At 43.9% G+C, this 17,483-nt stretch overlaps 1 pseudogene; it reads right to left on the bottom strand.

The window, feature by feature from the left end:
* Window positions 1–5,557: 5,557 nt before the first annotated feature.
* Window positions 5,558–5,845, bottom strand: LOC136393826 (small ubiquitin-related modifier 2 pseudogene; annotated as a pseudogene).
* Window positions 5,846–17,483: the final 11,638 nt, after the last annotated feature.

The raw sequence follows: 17,483 nt of genomic DNA on the forward strand, positions 1-17,483 counted from the left end.
CTTTGAACTTATGTCAGGCCTTCTTCTTAGCTCCCTCCTCCATCAAAGCGGCCCAAGGACTCCTCTAGAACAAGAAGGTCATTGAAGGGAGGTGCCCACCTGATTGGCTGCCCTATGATGATGTGACAATGCCCTCCATTGTCACAGAGAGATGAAATCGAGAGATCAGGAAATAATCTACTGTAGTGATGCTATGGCTCAGAAATAGGGAGATGGGGGGGGGGGGGAGTAAGCATAAGATATAACCAATATAACCCTGAGGAAGAGACAAGGGGAAATTACCAAACCATTGATAGAGATGGGGGCTGAGGGCATATGGCTGGTCACATAATCTTGACAATAATGAAGCAGAATTGTAAAGTAAAATATGAAATTGACTTGTCAAAATCTGTTTCTGTCACCATCCCATAAAAATTATTTTCCATCCTTATTGATATAATTCTATTTTTTAAATATTTAATACATCAATGTGATTCAAAAATTAAAACTACATGGAGATATATACTCAGGGAAGTTCCACCTACTCCCTTAGCTCTTCAACCATATTCTTATTTAAGAAATAAGGTTTTTTAAGTGTTTACATTGTACATCTATGTTAATTTTTTGAAAAGGAAACAGATACATAAATCTATTCTTACTTTTTTTTAGATTTTATTTATTCATTTTTTTTATAGAGAGGAGAGAGAGAGAAAGAAAGAAAGAAAGAGAGTGGAAGGGAGAAGAGCAGAAAGCATCAACTCCCATATGTGCCTTGACCAGGTAAGCCCAGGGTTTTGAACTGGCGACCTCAGCATTCCAGGTCAATGCTTTATCCACTGTGCCACCACAGGTCAGGCCTATTCTCACCTTTTTATTACTATTATAAAATATATACATTAAAATATACTAATACATATATGTGTGTGTTTAATCACAACCCAGGTCAAGATATATAACATTTCCAGTGTCCCCACAATTGGTATTGTCACTCTTTTGAAGTTCAGCCAGATGAGTGGAGATATAGTGGTAACCAAGAACAGTTTAACTTGCATTTAATTAACCAATTAGCAGTGATAAGTATCTGAGTTATATGGTAAACTTGATTTTCATAAAAATATCAAAACTCTTTCTAATTGGCAGCACCATTTTATATTTCTGCCATAAATATATAAGTTTCAATTTCTTCATATCCTTACCAGCATTGTTACTATGTCATTCTGAGTTTAGACATTTCAGTGACAATGATATGATTTGTATCTCCTCATGTGTTTACAGGCCATTTTTATATCTTCTTTGGAAAAATATCTATTCAAAGCTTTTACCATTTCCTAATTGGATTATTTGTCTTTTTATTTTTGAGTTGTTTTCAGATCAGGTAGTATAAGTTGTTTTGTTTTCCTCAAAGGTTTCCTGGCTGTTCTCGGTCCTTGGAATTTCCATGTAAATTTTAGAATTACTTTGCCAATTTCTAAAATGAAACACCTGACCTGTGGTAGCACAGTGGATAAAGCATCAACCTGGAGTGCTGAGGTTGCTGGTTTGAAACCCTGGGCTTGCCCGGTCAAGGCACATATGGGAGTTGATGCTTCCTGCTCCTCCCCCTTCTCTTTCTTTCTCTCTCTTTCTCTCTCTCTCTCTCCTCTCTAAAAGTGAATAGTCTTTAAAACCATACTTTTGAGACTCATGTTATGGTATAGCACATGATCTATCTTAGAGAACATTCCAAGTGTACTACTTATCAATGTGCACCCTGCTGTCATTAGTCAGAGAGTTATCTCACTATCAGGTCAAGTTGGTTGGTAGTGTTCAAGTCTTCTGTACTTTTGCTGACTTTCTATCTTTTCTATCAATTATTGAGATCAAGTATTTAAAACTCTAACTTGTTGAATTGTTTATTTCTCCTTATAATTCTCTCAGTTATTGTTTCATGGATTTAGGAACTCTGTTTCATGCATAGATATGTATAAATGTTATATCTTTCTGGTGAATTAACTCATTTATCAATATATAATGTCCCTTTTTATGTCTACTAATATTTTTTAATTTATTGATTTTAGAGAGAAAGAGAAGGGAGAGTGAGAGAGAAAGAAACATTGATTTGTTTTTCCACTTAATGTGCATTCACTGGTGGATTTTTGTATATGTCCTGACCAGGAATTGAAACCACAACCTTGGCATATTGGGACGACGGTCTTAATCTAATAGTTCTCAAAGTGTGTGCCAGGGTGCACTGGTGTGCCCTATGGTATTCCAGAGAAATATGTGCCTGTTGGGGACCAAAAATCCAACGGGGTTTTTGGAGTTTAGATTTTGGGGGGACAGAGGTGTGGGGAATTGGCTGTAAGCTGACAGTGTGCCCAACTCCCCACCTCACTTGCCTGATTAAGTTGCAAAAGGCTGTTAAGCTGTGGTGCCAGACTATTTACACTACCCCCATGTTCCTCAGAAAGTCTGGAGGCAAGTTTCTTCTTTGTTTGGTGTAAAGTTAAGATGATATGTATGGTGGGGGTTTTCTGTTCGCAACACAATTAAGAGTAAAAAGAGAGGAATTCTTTAATATATTGACAAAGAAATGAGAGTCTGCCTTTCAGATATATGCCCAAACATTGAAGAAATCTCTAGGACACATCAGGCTCATGTTTCTCATAAACACAAGAATGAAAAAAAACTTAACACATTTGCGCTGGGACCTGCCGAATTTACTAAATCTTACTAAGAATGTATGATATATATATTATATATATAAAGGAAACTTTTGGGGTTTTTTGTTTGTTTATTTGTTTGTTTTATAGGGATAGAGAGAGAGTCAGAGAGAGTGATAGATAGGGACAGACAGACAGGAACAGAGAGAGATGAGAAGTGCATCAATCATCAGTTTTTCGTTGTGACACTTCAGTTGTTCATTGATTGCTTTCTCATATGTGCCTTGACCATGGGCCTTCAGCAGACCAAGTAACCCCTTGCTGGAGCCAGGGACCTTGGGTCCAAGCTAGTAAGCTTTTTGCTCAAGCCAGATGAGCCCACACTCAAGCTGGCGACCTCGGGGTCTCAAACCTGGGTCCTCCGCATCCCAGTCCGACGTTCTATCCACTGCGCCACCGCCTGGTCAGGCTGTTTTTTTTTTATTTTTAACCCCTTTTTTATGAATTCTAAAAAGTATAACTCAAAAAATGTAACATAAAATTGTTTTTTAATGTCAGAATAAATTTAATTTTGTCGTATTTATTTTGTTTAATTACCATAAAAGCATGCTTGGATTTATATTATAATAGTTATATTATTTTCTTCAATATTTGACTTATTATAACATATTTCTCAGAAATTTGTATAGAGTGCACTATAATTATTTGTAAGATTTTAAATGCATTCCAACTTCAAAAAGTTTGAGAACCATTGCTCTAACCTATTGACTTACCCACCTAGGGATACTAATATTTCTTAAAATTTACATTGTCTGTTACTAACATAGCCACTCCAGCTCTGTTATGGTTACTGTTTTACAGTGTACATTTTCCTATATATTTAGGTTGTTAATTTGAGATATTTCTTCTTTTTTTATTTTTATTTATTTAATGAGAGAACAAGGAGGCTGAGACAAACTCCCACATGTGCCCCAACAAGGATCCATCCAGTAAGGCCACTAGGGGGCAATGCTCTGCCCATCTGTGGCCCTTGCTCCATTGCAACCAGAGTCATTTTTTAGCAACTGAGGCAGAGGCCATGGAGCCAACTTGCTCCAATTGAGCCATGGCTACAGGAGGGGAGAAGAGAGAGAGAAAGAGCGAAGCAAGAGGAGGAGAGGGGGAGAGAAGCAGTTAGGTGCTTTTCCTGTGTTCCCTGACTGGGAATCGAACCCGGGACATCCACACACCAGACCCACACTCTACCACTGAGCCAACCAGCCAGGGCCATCTTTCTTCTTTTTAATAACAGTTATAAATTTCCTCTTAGCAGTGCTTTTTGCTGCACCACTAACTTTTGGTATGTTGTGTTTTCATTCTCATATGTGTCAATAAACTGACACCTATATGGATAATTAATCTATGACAAAGAAAATAAAATCTTTTCAATAAATTATGTTAATAAAAACTGAACAGATAACATGCAAAAAAAAGGTGAAACTAGACCAATTTCTTACACCATATACAAAAATAAACTCAAAATGGATTAAAGATTTAAATGTAAGACCTAAGGCCATAAAACTCCTAAAAGAAAGCATAGGAAATAAACTGTCTGACATTGGTCTAAGCAGTATTTGGGGGGATATAGCTTCCAGGGCAAAGATTACAAAAGTATAAATAAACAAATAGGACTACTGCATCAAACTAAAAAGCAACTTACTAAATGGGAGAAAATATTTGCTAATGATATAGCCAATAAGTGGTTAATACCCAAACTATATAATGAACTTATACAGCTCAAATATTTTAAAAATCTGATTTTAAAATGAGTGAGGAACTAAGTGAAATAAGCCAAAGAAAGACAAGTTTCATGACTTCACTTATATGTAGAATCTAATGAACAAAATAAATAAACAATATAGAAACGGACTCATAAATATGGAGAACAGACTGACAGACTGTCAGCGGAGATGGAGGTTGGGGGGCTGAGTGAAAAAGGTGAAAGAATTAAGCAAAGAAAGAAAAATGTATAGACACAGACAACAGTGTGGGGACTGCAGGAAGGAATGGGAGTGGGGGAGGGGGAGGAAGGTAGAGGAGGGATAAATGGTGATGGTGGGTGTAACCTGTATAATTTTATTAACCAATGTCACCCCAATAAATTCAATTAAAAATTTTAAAAATGCGCAAAGAACATGAACAGACATTTCTCCAAAGAGGACATAAAACAGACACATAAAAAAATGTTCATTATCACTATATCATTTCACACCTGTTAAAATGACTATATCAATAAATCAGCAAACAAGTGTTGGCGAGGACGTAGAGAAGAGGTAGGTAGCCCTTGTGCATTGTTGGTGAAATCATTAATTCATGCAAGTCACTATGGAAAAACAGTATGGAGATTCTTCCAAAAATTAAACCATATGACCTAGCAAATCTGCTTTTGTGTATTTGCCTGAAGAAATCCAAATGCTAATTTGCAAAGATATATGCACATTTGTCCTACAATGATAAATGAAAAACATTAAAATTCTCCAGTCAAACAAGGTATGCAAGGATTTTTATATTGTTCTTTTTTGTTTGTGTGTTTGTTTAACAGTGAAAGCAAAGTAACTTACTGTAATGTAAAGAAAGATAAGAGCTGAATGAGCATGCCACTAATGGAGAAAGGGGGTATTTTCACAGAACCAGTATTTTTCCCCTTTCCATCTCCATTTGATGTCAGTCAAACATACCATTGGCCATTTAGCTTTTTAAACAAATGCAATGCTTGTGCACATACATCAATTACTTTATACGCAATAAAGGAATGGGGAAGTGGTAAATGACAGAATAGAGAAAACTATACTGTAAAGTAGTTAGGATGTGGTGGGACCAAATAGCAGTCTTCCAACTGAAAGTGTCTTCTCGGTCTGGAGGAACAGAGTTCTGGAGTCTAGTAGCAGGTTCCCTTTTTAGCAGATGCCTCTTGCCTGCTGTTGGAACACATCAATTGTATTTTCATCCTCCATTTCCAGCTGTGCAGGTGTGTCTGTTTCATTGATTAGCTGTCTGTCAAATCGAAATCGGATCTGCCTCATTGGCAAACCCTGTTGTTCACAGTAGGTTTTTATTAGTTTACTAAGTGGTGTGTGCCTCTTAATCTCAAACCGTGCCACAGAACCATTCCGCCCTGCCACCTTCAAATTAATGTGATCGTAGTTCCCAGTCTTGACGCCTTCCTTGGGCTTTTCATCCGCCATGGCAAGCGCCAGAATTTGCTCAGCTGCTGCTTCGCAAAAGAGGTACCAAGTCTGCACGGAGCATGGACGAGAACACAGCAGCACCTGGAGCAGCAGCAGCAGGAGGCCGCGGCCTTCCCTTCTTTCTTACTCAAAAAGTGTATACACATACATACACCACACACACGCACACGCTAGCCAGCGTTGAAAAGTCCTCCCCACCCCCTAAGATCCTTGCCTGTTGGTATTTATGCCCTTGCCTGGTTTTCTCCTACTTTGGATAAGCCTGGACTGTGTGAACATAGGCTGGTTTGTAAAAGACATTGATTTCAGCCTCATCTTTAGTCTTTCATATTCCTGATCTTAGGGAAGTTGGAAGCATCCAGGCAGTCTGTGGAGAAGTCCACATGGAGAGTAACAGGCCTTCCACCAATAGCCAGGGCCAGTTTGCCAGCCACGTTAAAGGCAGACCTCCCAGGTCCGGGAGAAAAGCCTTTGTGACTATAGCCCCAACTCACATCTTGGCTGCAACTCCTTGAGAGACCCTAAACTAGAGCCACCCAATTTGCTCTCAGATTCCTGACCCACCTAAAAACAGAGAATAGAATGGTGGTTACCAAGGACTGAGGGGAGGGGAAGTGGAGAGTTGTTTCATTGGTATGGAGCTTCAATTATTCAAGACAGGATCTACTGCATAACATAGGACCTATAGTCAACAATTTTGGACTATGCACTCAAAACTTTGTTAAGAGGCTAGATCTCACGTTAAGTGTTCTTACCACAAAAGCAAATAAACAAACAAAAAAGGACACAAGGAAACCTACAGAGGTGATAGAATCACAAGTGTATGCATATGTCCAAATTCAACACATTGTATACATCAGGTATATGTGGTTTTTTTGTATATCAATTATAGCTTAATAAGGTTAACTGAGATGATATGTATTGTTGCTTAAAGCCACTAAGTTCATGAGTAACTTGTTAGGAAGAATAGATAAATAATATACATCCTTTACCCCTTTTTAATTTAACCATATACCCTAGAAATTATTCCATAGAATTTCATAAAGATCTCCCTCAGATTTTTACAGCTAATAGCACTACATTGTGTAGCTTATAAAAACAGTCTCCTGTGCATGTGCAATTCCAATATTTTGCTATTAGAAATAACACCTAATTAATTACCTTCTATTATTGTTGTCAAAAACATAGGTCAATAGAGGTAGGGTGGCTGCTTCGATCTGTCATGTATCTGTGGTTCTATTAGATATTGCTAAATTTCATTTCATTAGGTTGCAACATTTTACTCCCACTGGCTCTGTAGGAGCATACCTACTTCCCCACAGCCTCACCAATGGAGTGTCTTGTCAACTTTGTTTTCTTTTAACTGCCAATCCGATAAAAGAGAAATTGTATTTCTATGGAGTTTAACTTCCCTTTACATACTTGAGAGAAATTGAGCATCTATTCATTTGTTTAAAAATCCATTTATATTTTTTGTGAACTCCCTTATATTTTACCCATTTACATATTGCATGTTTAATTCTTTTGATTCTTGAGAGTGCTTTATATATTGTATATTTTAGCCCCCCTAACTATGATATACATTGCAAATATTTCCTCCCAGTTTATCAGTCAACTGATTAGGTCTAGAGGTAGAGAGGGAAGGCTGTAGAAAGCTACACAGCAAAGGGTTTGAATACAAGAAAGAGTAAAGAATCGAAGGCATCTGCTACGTCCTGTAGTTTCCTAGATCTAGTTCATCTTAGATCTCTCCTGATCATCTCGGGCTTCTTGAAAGCATAGTATTTATCATCCAATCCACTGGCAATTAGCTTTCTCTCCTCACTTTTCTACTAAACCTATTCTTGCAACAATGTTGCCAATGGGCTCTAAATTGCCAAATCCAGCAAGCACTCTCTGGTTCTTACTTTATGCCGCACAACATGTCAATTGGGCATAAATCTAAATCCTACCTTCTGTAGGCAGGTCATGTCTGTGCCAGATTTCTTCTGATTGTCCCTCAAGATCCATTCTCCACCCCCTCTCTTCCCTGCTCTTTTCCACTACATGAGTGATATCAATGGACTCTTGTACCTTTCTGGATTCTATCTGAAATCAAAGTATTTATTCCCTTGGTTCCATACCTGCGAGGTCATCTGGGGCTGCTTGTATCCCTGTCACTGCTCCTCTGGAAGTGGCCTGCTCTGTGTGACTGCTTCTTACTTCCCAGTTATGGTGACCTCTCTTTCCCTGCTTGCCTTCAGGACTAGGATGGTGTCAGCCAGCCACTGATTGCCCTGCGTGTCTGAGCTACCTACACCCTTCCCACACCTAGAATAGTCCCTTTAGAAATAAGTCTTTTATTAAGTTATGTTTCCTTTTGGAATTCTAACAATGTGCCATGATACACTGCTCCCTTCTTCATCTCAGTGTGTCCATGTACATTTAGGACTTGGACACTGCTCCTTCTACTCATCCAATCACACTCAGTAATTCACATGGAGGCAGAGAAGGGGAAAAGGAGACATTCCCTGATCCCTACCCTTTGAGATTCTAGGAATAGAGGTATCCTCAGAGGGAAATAAAAACAAGTACATGAAACAGACGGAGCATAAGAGATGTGCTGAAAAGCCACTGAGTGAAGCTCTCCCGAGGGTGACCCAGAGCCAGTGGTGGATACAGATACAAAATCCCACCTCCTTACCTTAAGACGGGCACTTCGCTGGTGATCTCCATGAATCAGGCCAGGGGTAGAATTCACCTGAGACCACATTCGTCTTTCCCCAGTCCTGTCTGGTTTTCCTTACTCCCTTACATGGTTCTTTCCTGAAGAGCATTCCCACCATGTTACCGGCCTTAGGCTTCACATGTAGGGAATTCATTCTAAGGCCTGTGGTCGGAAAACTCTAAGGATGACTATAATGCCGGCGGCCGAGGTCAGGCAGGTTCACATTGGATTCAGGCAGATGGTAGAGAAACTGTGGAGCCAGAAAGTGTCGGGCCATACCCATTTATTGGAAACTTGCAAAGACAGGCGAACTAATAAACAAAGGAAAATCTGCTATTCGCAGTAAGGGCAAAGGAGCAAGGAAAACCGCATCTCACTGTGGCAGGAAAGTGATCTGAGAGAATCACCCCCCCCCAGGGGGGGGGGCACCCATAGCCTTATATAGACTATGCACACATGCCTCTGCCTCGTGCTCATGCACTAATCAAGTAAAGTGCTTGCAGCTGGTAAACCCACACGCAAACCTAACACAGCTGCCCCACATTGACCTTCTGGAGTTGGGTAACTTGTCAGCTCACCAGCACCAGGACTCCACCACGCGGTCGGTACAGTGTTCATAGTCCCCAGCTTGTGCTAACAGTGCGATTGCTAAGGTATCACCTAAGCTGATCTCAATCTTAGGCATGGTGTGGGTGAAAGGGATATGTGTACTGGCTTATAGACTATCTTCTATTTGAGAGATGCTGGAGGAAGATTAACCCATATAGGAACTATGGGGCTGAGCGGCTCTTACAGAATGCCGCTGAAACTTTGAAGAGAGAAAATGATCAGAGCATTCAATCACCAATTTAAAGCAAATGTCTCCTTAGCAGCTTTAAAGAGACCTCCTCACCTGTAGCAGCAGAGCCGACAAAGCTGAAGGCTTACTTGTAAGAGTGACAGAATATTGGAGAAGGCTGAGTGTCAGCCTGATCAGTCTTCCAGGTCAAAGTCTTGTCTCTGATAGGGAAAGGCTGGACCCTGCGACCTGGGACAGAAATATACAGATGAAGGCCTTGGAAGGCCAGGAACCTTCAGATGCCTTGAAGCCTCTGGTCTGGCAGAAATGGCCACGCCCCTTGCTGATAGACAGAAGCCCTTCCTTGCTTGAAGAAAATGCAGATGCCTCCAACCTGGCAGATGGCTTAACAAGAAAGCCTCGTCATCTTCAGCAGCTGCTCCACTCTTCCCTTCTTATCACCGGACAGATAATAAGAGTCAAACCTCAGTGCAGCCCCACAAGGCAACTGTTTAATCGGCCAGAAAGAGGTTTTTCAGGGAGCTGCAGGGCCTGGCTGGTGTGTGTTGAGCAGGGATGGGAGAATATGCCTGGGGAAGTGGATCCTGTGTGTGCTGAATCAGGGGGGTCAGAATATAAAACTCTCTACAGGAGAACTAATTAATATGGGGGTACTGTCCAATATCACAGGATGTCACAGACTTGTGAGGGTGCCAGCAGGTGGTTTTAGTAGCTGCTGAATGAATGGTTCTTGAAAGCTTGACGAAAGTGATGGTCTACATTAAATAAATTAGGTGTGTCAGAACTCCATTGCAGACTGCGAAAGAAGGACCAGAAGGCCTAGGGAAGTGGGCATGCTAAACCGGATCTACTCTATACAACCAGAAAACTCACCACCTGGCTGTGTTTTTGATTGGGTTTGAGGACTCTCCTTTTACCCAAGAGATAAAGGAAAGATGTGTCTGTGAGAAGGGGACCAGCATGGATGAGAAGCTCACCAGTGGCTGTCTTCTGTCAGGTGGGACAGCCAATAGAACATGCTGCTACAGAGCTGAATGTCTGCCAAACACCTTGACTTTCTCCCCTTTCAGGTCTCCTCTTCCTTCTGTCTTCTCATTCTCAGTCACTCCAGTCAAAAACTCGGGAGTCAGCCTTGGCTGGTTGGCTCAGTGGTAGAGGGTCAGCCCGGCATATGGACGTCCCAGGTTCAATTCCCAGCCAGGGCACACAGGAGAAGTGAACAGCTGCTTCTTCACCCCTCCCCCTCTCCCTTCTTTCTCTCTCTCTCTCTTCTCCTCCCACAACCATGGCTCAGTTGGAGCAAGTTGGCCCTGGGCACTGAGGATGCCTCCATGGCCTCGCCTCAGGCGTTGCCAGGCAACTGAACAAGGACCCTAGATGGGCAGAGCATTGTCCCCTAGTGGGCTTGCTGGGTGGATCCCAGTCAGGGCACATGTGGGAGTCTGTTTCTCTGCCTCCCTGCTTCTCATTTAAGGGGAAAAAAAACAAACAAACAAAAACTGAGGAGTCATTCTCGATTCCTCTCTTGTCTTCATCTCTCACTTCTTTCAGGAAGCCTGTTAACTCTACCATACAAACATATCGCCCTCTGGTCTTATTTCTCTGCATCTGTACTGTGACTGCCCTAGTCCAAAACACTATCTTCTCAACTTTGGGCTACATGGCGGGTCTTTCTCTAGTCTCCCTGCTTCAACTCTTACCCTTTTGAAACACGCACTCCACCAGCAGTTAGAGAGAAATTTTTAAAGCATGAATCAGATCATGCCTTTCCCAGCCTGAAACTCCCCCAATGACTTTCTAACGCCCTGACATAAAATCTCTGTCTCCCTTTGCCACGTGGTGTGTTAATCCTGTCTTCTCTTTTCTGTACTCTGATACTTTGACATCTTCGGCCTTGCTGATCCTGGAGGGACTGCCCTTCGCAGGAATAGCCGATTCTTATAGATAGTAGATAAATTGCCCACAAGTGCACTTTTCAGATCCAAACCAACCAATCCAGAGCCCACTCCTCCAACCACCCTCTATATCAGGTTCTCACACACAGGGCCAGTATTCACCTGCCCTAATCACCCCGGGGCTGGGTACCAGACAGATGCAGACAGCTTCTATGCCCAGAGCAAGTACCAGACAGATGCAGACAGCTGCTATGCCCCAGAGCAAGTACCAGACAGATGCAGACAGCTTCTATGCCCGGAGCAAGTACCAGACAGATGCAGACAGCTTCTATGCCCAGAGCAAGTACCAGACAGATGCAGACAGCTTCTAAGCCCCGGAGCAAGTACCAGACAGATGCAGACAGCCTCTCTGCCCGAGAGCCTGCTGAAATTATTCAAACTAGCAAATCCTAAGCCTGCTTACCCTGCCTCACCTGTTTCTTCCCATGGAAACCACAGTAAGGACTCTTGCCTACAGTTCCCCCTTCACCTGCCTCCCAACCAACCGTGGTGCTCACCAGTGTGGCCCCTTCTGGCATAGATGTCCCCTCCTCTTGGGAAATGTAACAACATTGTCAATACCAATTGCCTCCTGATCTGTTGACCTTACTATACCTCAAATTTTCTATTAATACTGTACACTTTTAAACACGAGGCTTCTCAAAAGTGTCGTTGGTAGACATTGTCCCTAATTGCTCATTTCCTCGGCCTCAACTTATCCCAGTCTGGCTTCTGTTCCCACCATTCTGCTGACACTACTCTGAGCAAGGGTACCAATGACCTTCGAGTTAAATGATACCAAATAGAATAGGCATTTTGGGCCAGTCCCCTGTTCATTCAGTAAGTAGTTAATAAATCTCTCTTTTGTGATAGACACTTGGGCTCCAAAGGTGAACAAGGCAGATAGGGTTCAACCTCCAAGGAGCTTCCATACAAGTGTGAACAAGTGTGACTGAGCATTCACCGGCACTTAGCAGGAGACACACCTGCCACCTCAAACTGGCAATGAAAGCCACAGAGTAAGAACAGGTAGGAGCTAAGTACCTTTCCTCTTCAATGCAGCACAGTTGTCAAGGGGGCCCGTGACCTCCAGCACAAGCTCTCAAGGGGCAGCATCACCAGCACAGGCACCACCCCAGGGGGGGAGGGGGAAGGGGAAGACTCAAGTCAAGCCACTGCCTTACGTGGAGTGCCTGTGACAAGAGGTTTGTTGCTCTCCTCCTTCTGTGGGAAGAAAGGGTGTGCTTTGGCCTCAAGGACAAATGAAATAAGGGCTCCAGCAGAACGGTTACTGGCAGGAAGGAGCCGTCACCTTGTTCACTGGATGGCTGCTGGCTGAGCTATGGAATCTCGGTGCTTAACTTTGTGCTGCGAAGGAGGTTCCTGCGAAAGCTCATCCACTGAGGGGCTTGCCCACACCCTGCCCTTGGAGGGTCCAGAGGATGGAGGCAGAGAGCTCTGGGATGTATGCAGAGAGTGGATGCCTCCCACCTGGTGTTGCTGAATGAGAGAAACTAGGAAGAGTAGCCCCCTCGGAAAGTTGAGGTGATTTTCCCAATTCATCAGGTACTAAATGGTAGAACCAAACCCAGGGTTCCTTCCCGGGGTTGGGGGGGAGGGGAGTGGGCCGAAGGGAGTAGACCAATGCAAATGCAAGTGGTTTGGAGACTCGGGCTGAGGAGTAAAGGAAAAGGCAGGTTCTCAACAGTAGAGTGACCTACCACCTGGAAGGTCAGGTCAGGAGAAAAGGGGCTTGCCCACATCCCGTGACCAATGCAGAGACTACCAGGCATCCCCAAACTATAGCCCACGGGCCGCATGCAGCCCCTTGAGGCCATTTATCCGGCCCCCCCACCGCACTTCCGGAAGGGCCACCTCTTTTATTGGTGGTCAGTGAGAGAGGCACTGTATGTGGCGGCCCTCCAACGATCTGAGGGACAGTGAACTGGCCCTCTGTGTAAAAAGTTTGGAGACCTCTGGACCATCCTGAAATTCTTCCTTAGCAGAAGGGTGTGAGGTTTCTGACCATAAGAGGTTTGGTGAAAATAGGGGTAAGGGCTCTAAAGGGGGAAGCTGGGACACAAAAGAAAATTTGGACTAACTTACAGGTCTGACTTGGGCTCACCCTGCACCATGCCACCTGCATGATAACCAAGAATCCCTTACTGCCCCAGGACCAGCCTGTTTCTCTCTCAAAGCTTAAAGCAAAGGGTCTTGCCTGACCAGGCAGTGGCGCAGTGGATAGAGCGTCAACCTGGGATGCTGAGGACCCAGGTTCAAAACCCCAAGGTTGTGGGCTTGAGCACAGGCTCATCCAGCTTGAGTGTGGGGTCGCTGCTTGAGCATGGGATCATAGACATCAATCACCCCATGGTTGCTGGCTTGAGCCCAAAGGTCGCTGGCTTGAAGCCCAAGGTCTCTGGCTTGAGCAAGGGATCACTGGCTTGGCCGGAGACCCTGGTCAAAGCACATATGAGAAAGCAATCAATTAACAACTAAAGTGCCCAACAAGTTGATGCTTCTCATCTTTCTCCCTTTCTGTCTGTCTCTCTATCTCTCTTTAAAAAGAAAAAAAATATCAAAAAGATTTCTATTATGGCCTGCTAAGAAAAAGAAAGGGAAGGAGAGGGAGAGGTAGTGGAAACTAGGTACAGATGAAAATTGTGAGAGATAACTGAGGCCAAAGAAAGCTATGCAGACACTAGAAGGCTGCCCAGGCATAGCACCCCCTCGCACTGGGGAATTTTATATGGAGACTTTTTACATCACAACAGATGCTTTTAAATTTGTAGATGGCTGCCTGACCTGTGGTGGTGCAGTGGATAAGGTGTCGACCTGCAATGCTGAGGTCGCTGGTTCTAAAACCCAGGCTTGCCCCAGCAAGGCGCATACCAGAAGCTACTATGAGTTGATGCTTCCTGCTCTTCCCCCCTCCTTTCTCTCTCTCTCTCTCTCTTCTCTCTCCAAAGTCAATAAATAAGATCTTAAAAAAAATTGTAGATGGACCTAGTTTTGTTTTTGTTTAGCTGGTGGGTTGATTTCCTCACTTGGAATTATCGGCATTAAACAGGAATATTATAGTTCAGTATTTGCCCTCTACCTGAATACCAAATGAAATCCACAATAAGCACAGTACGAGTTGATAACAAGAGAGTATTGCCCAGATAGAACAGAAGGAAGAAAGTATGTCAAGAAAAGAAATGAGAAAGATGATGTTGATAAGGAAAAGAACGTGTGCGATTTAGGTAGTTATACCCACCAAACCAGCCCTGGAGATGACAGAATAAGACATAGGCGCCTGCTAACCCCTCTGGGTGAAGGGAAAGGTATAATTCAGTCATAGAAATGTCACTGCACCGCTGACTCTTGAATGTGAAATTTTGCCTAGGGCCAGCCTCTGTTAAGAGTCGGGAACTCGTTTAGACAAAATGGCATCAAACCAAAAAACATCTTCATCCCACACTTGAAGAGTTGGCATATCTTCTCCTAGTTCTTAGCGATCTCAGGCATTGTGAAGAATCTACAGTTAAAAACTTAATGTGCATCAACCATGGAGACAAGCAAAACCCCTTCTAGATTTTGCTCAAGTGCTGCCTTCTCGGGGAGGACCACTCCGAGAACTCTACTTCAAACTGCCCACTGGCACCCTCCTTCTGTACTTCCAGTTCCCCTGGCCCTGCTCTGTAAGTCCAAAGAGCACTTAGCACCACAGTCTATTCTATGTAATTTTCTTATTGCAGTGACTGCTTATTGTCTGTCCTTCCCACTAGAACAGATGCCCTAGAAGAATAAGGACCTCATCTATGTTGTTTACCAACAAGTCCCAAGTGAATAGAACAGGGGACTAACACATAATATACCCTCAGCACACGTTTGCTCAGTGAATGAAGAGCTGCTCCTTAATCTCCACGCCCCGATCCTTTCAGAATCCAGGTGCACTGTGACTTTAAAAGTGGTCAATTAGGGAGAAATATGCCAGATCAGACAGCATCAGGAAACACTTCCTGGGTATAAATAAAAATTAGAAATAAACGTTTTTAGCAAATGTTTATTTATATCAAAATACAAAACATTTCTGAAGCAAACTAATGTTACATGAGGAGCAATTAAATACTAAACTTCTTTTCATCAGTTTAACTTGCAACACCTCCCAAGACACCCTTCCAGGGCTGCACATCTTGTCATGTGATGTGCCTTTTCCCCCCCCTCTTTTTGTTTGTTTGCTTATGTACGTGTTTGCTTGATTCATTTTTAACTCACTATACGAACATGCAGTGTTACTGGCAATGTGTTGGTTAGTGGCCGGCAAGCCTGGAAATACCAGCGAGTGAAGCCTGGCACAGCGACCTGAGCCGGCCGGCGGCCGGCGGCCTGCGGCCTCATCCTCTCCCTCATGGAGCTGGAGGTGTCACTCGGTTTTTAACTGGCAAGAGTCAAAGGCCAAAGGCGTTACTGTCCTTGGTAGGCAGGGAAGGCATTATTGCTTAGGGCCACGGGGCAGGCGTGGCTCAAGGGTGACTTCCAGTCTGGTCTTCCTTGTTGATTGGGAAGAGGGGGAGGACCACCTGGAGAGGCAGCAGCTAGAACAGGCCCAGAATGGGAGGTCAAGGGCCACTGTAGGAGGAACCCCCTTCCCCAAGAAAGCCAACAAGAGCTGAGACAGATGCCTCCCCGTCTCGACAGTCTGTGATTTGGTGTTTGGGGGTGCCTGTCTCTTGGACGGGCCCTTTATAAATGCTTAGAGTTTGTAGACTTTGAGGAAAAAGCACCTAGTGGAGAGTGTAGCTGTGTCCATACACCTCCAGTTCTTGACAGCGAAGGGAGGGAAGGAGACAAGAAGCGGGGAGTGCGCATGCTCCCCGTTCATTACCATGACCGCCCACTCCCAGTCGACCTGGTCTCCCTCCCAGGCCCCAGTGAGTGCGCTCACTTTGGCATTGCGCACCTATAAGCACACCCACGCACCTATGCACACCCACCTGCCAGCCCTCACACAGGCCCACACATGCACACGTACACACAAATGCCTGGTCTCCTTTTAGAGAAAGGAGAAGAATGGTGTCCCATCTTCGCCATCATCCTCTGTTCCAAGGGGTCCCCTCAGCCGTAGGTGCCCCAGCCCCTGCCCCAGGCTTGGCACCCACCGGCATCCCCAGGCTTTGGGGAAGAAGGTGTCGCGCAGGGAGCGCACCAGATTCGGGTTATACAGCGTAAGGCTTTGGTACAGCACCGATGAAATGTTCTTAAGAGTTTTGATTTCTAAGTTGTCTTTTAGAAGAAATAAAAAGCTTACTGAAAAAATAGTGTTTTTATTTACTTTTTCAGTTACATACCTGAAGTTCAAATAGTAAGCTTCTAGTTGCCATTCAAGTTCACACTGAAAGGTGGTCTGTGTGCAGCTGTACAATGTGTCGGTTTGTCTTTAATAGTTAACCGAAGTCAGCCAACCAATGCTGTGAAGTCAGCTGCCCGTGATAACTGACTTGAACCAGTCCATACATACAGAAAAGAGAGAGAACACAAAAGCCACCCCGAAGTCTCCCACCCCGGACCCCTAGGGAAAACAAATCAAATAATAGACAAAATACAGCGAATTTTAAGGAACCGGTGGGACAAAGGAGGTTCAGTCCAGCTGGCCTCTTCAAGAACAGCACCATAAAGCACCCTAGCGCAGTTATGTTGTAATACTTGACATTCAAGAAATGGAAACGAGTGTGAACGGTCTTCAACAGACCTGGCGTGGATGGAGGGTCACCCCCAAAGAAAGTCAAAGCAGGAAATCGAGTTCGGCCTGAGAGCAAGAACTCCCATGACAAAGCTGATAAGTCGTATCCAGACTCATTGGATAAGAAGTAATGCAAGAGGCTACTGGGCATCTAGAGGTATGGACTTTTTAAGAGGTCTTAGGGAGGCAGCAGCAGAAGCCCCTCCCCACCCATGCTGCCTAGTCACCCCACTCTCAATGTCTACAGACCCCTGGGCGAAACGGAGTAAAGCAATTCACACAAAGTTGCCTCCATGTGCACGATGGAAGAATTCTATCCAGGATGGTTGAGTCCTCCCGAGAGAAGACGAAAAGTGGAAGGGAAAAGGAACCAGACGTCCCTGCCATGAAGCAGGACGTGGTCCCTTCAAGTCGGTGGCCATGAAAAGGAAGGAGCACCTGTTGGAAGCACATGCCATCCGTGCCCTCAA

This window comes from Saccopteryx leptura, chromosome 2, assembly GCF_036850995.1.
Source record: "Saccopteryx leptura isolate mSacLep1 chromosome 2, mSacLep1_pri_phased_curated, whole genome shotgun sequence".
NCBI lineage: Eukaryota > Metazoa > Chordata > Mammalia > Chiroptera > Emballonuridae > Saccopteryx > Saccopteryx leptura.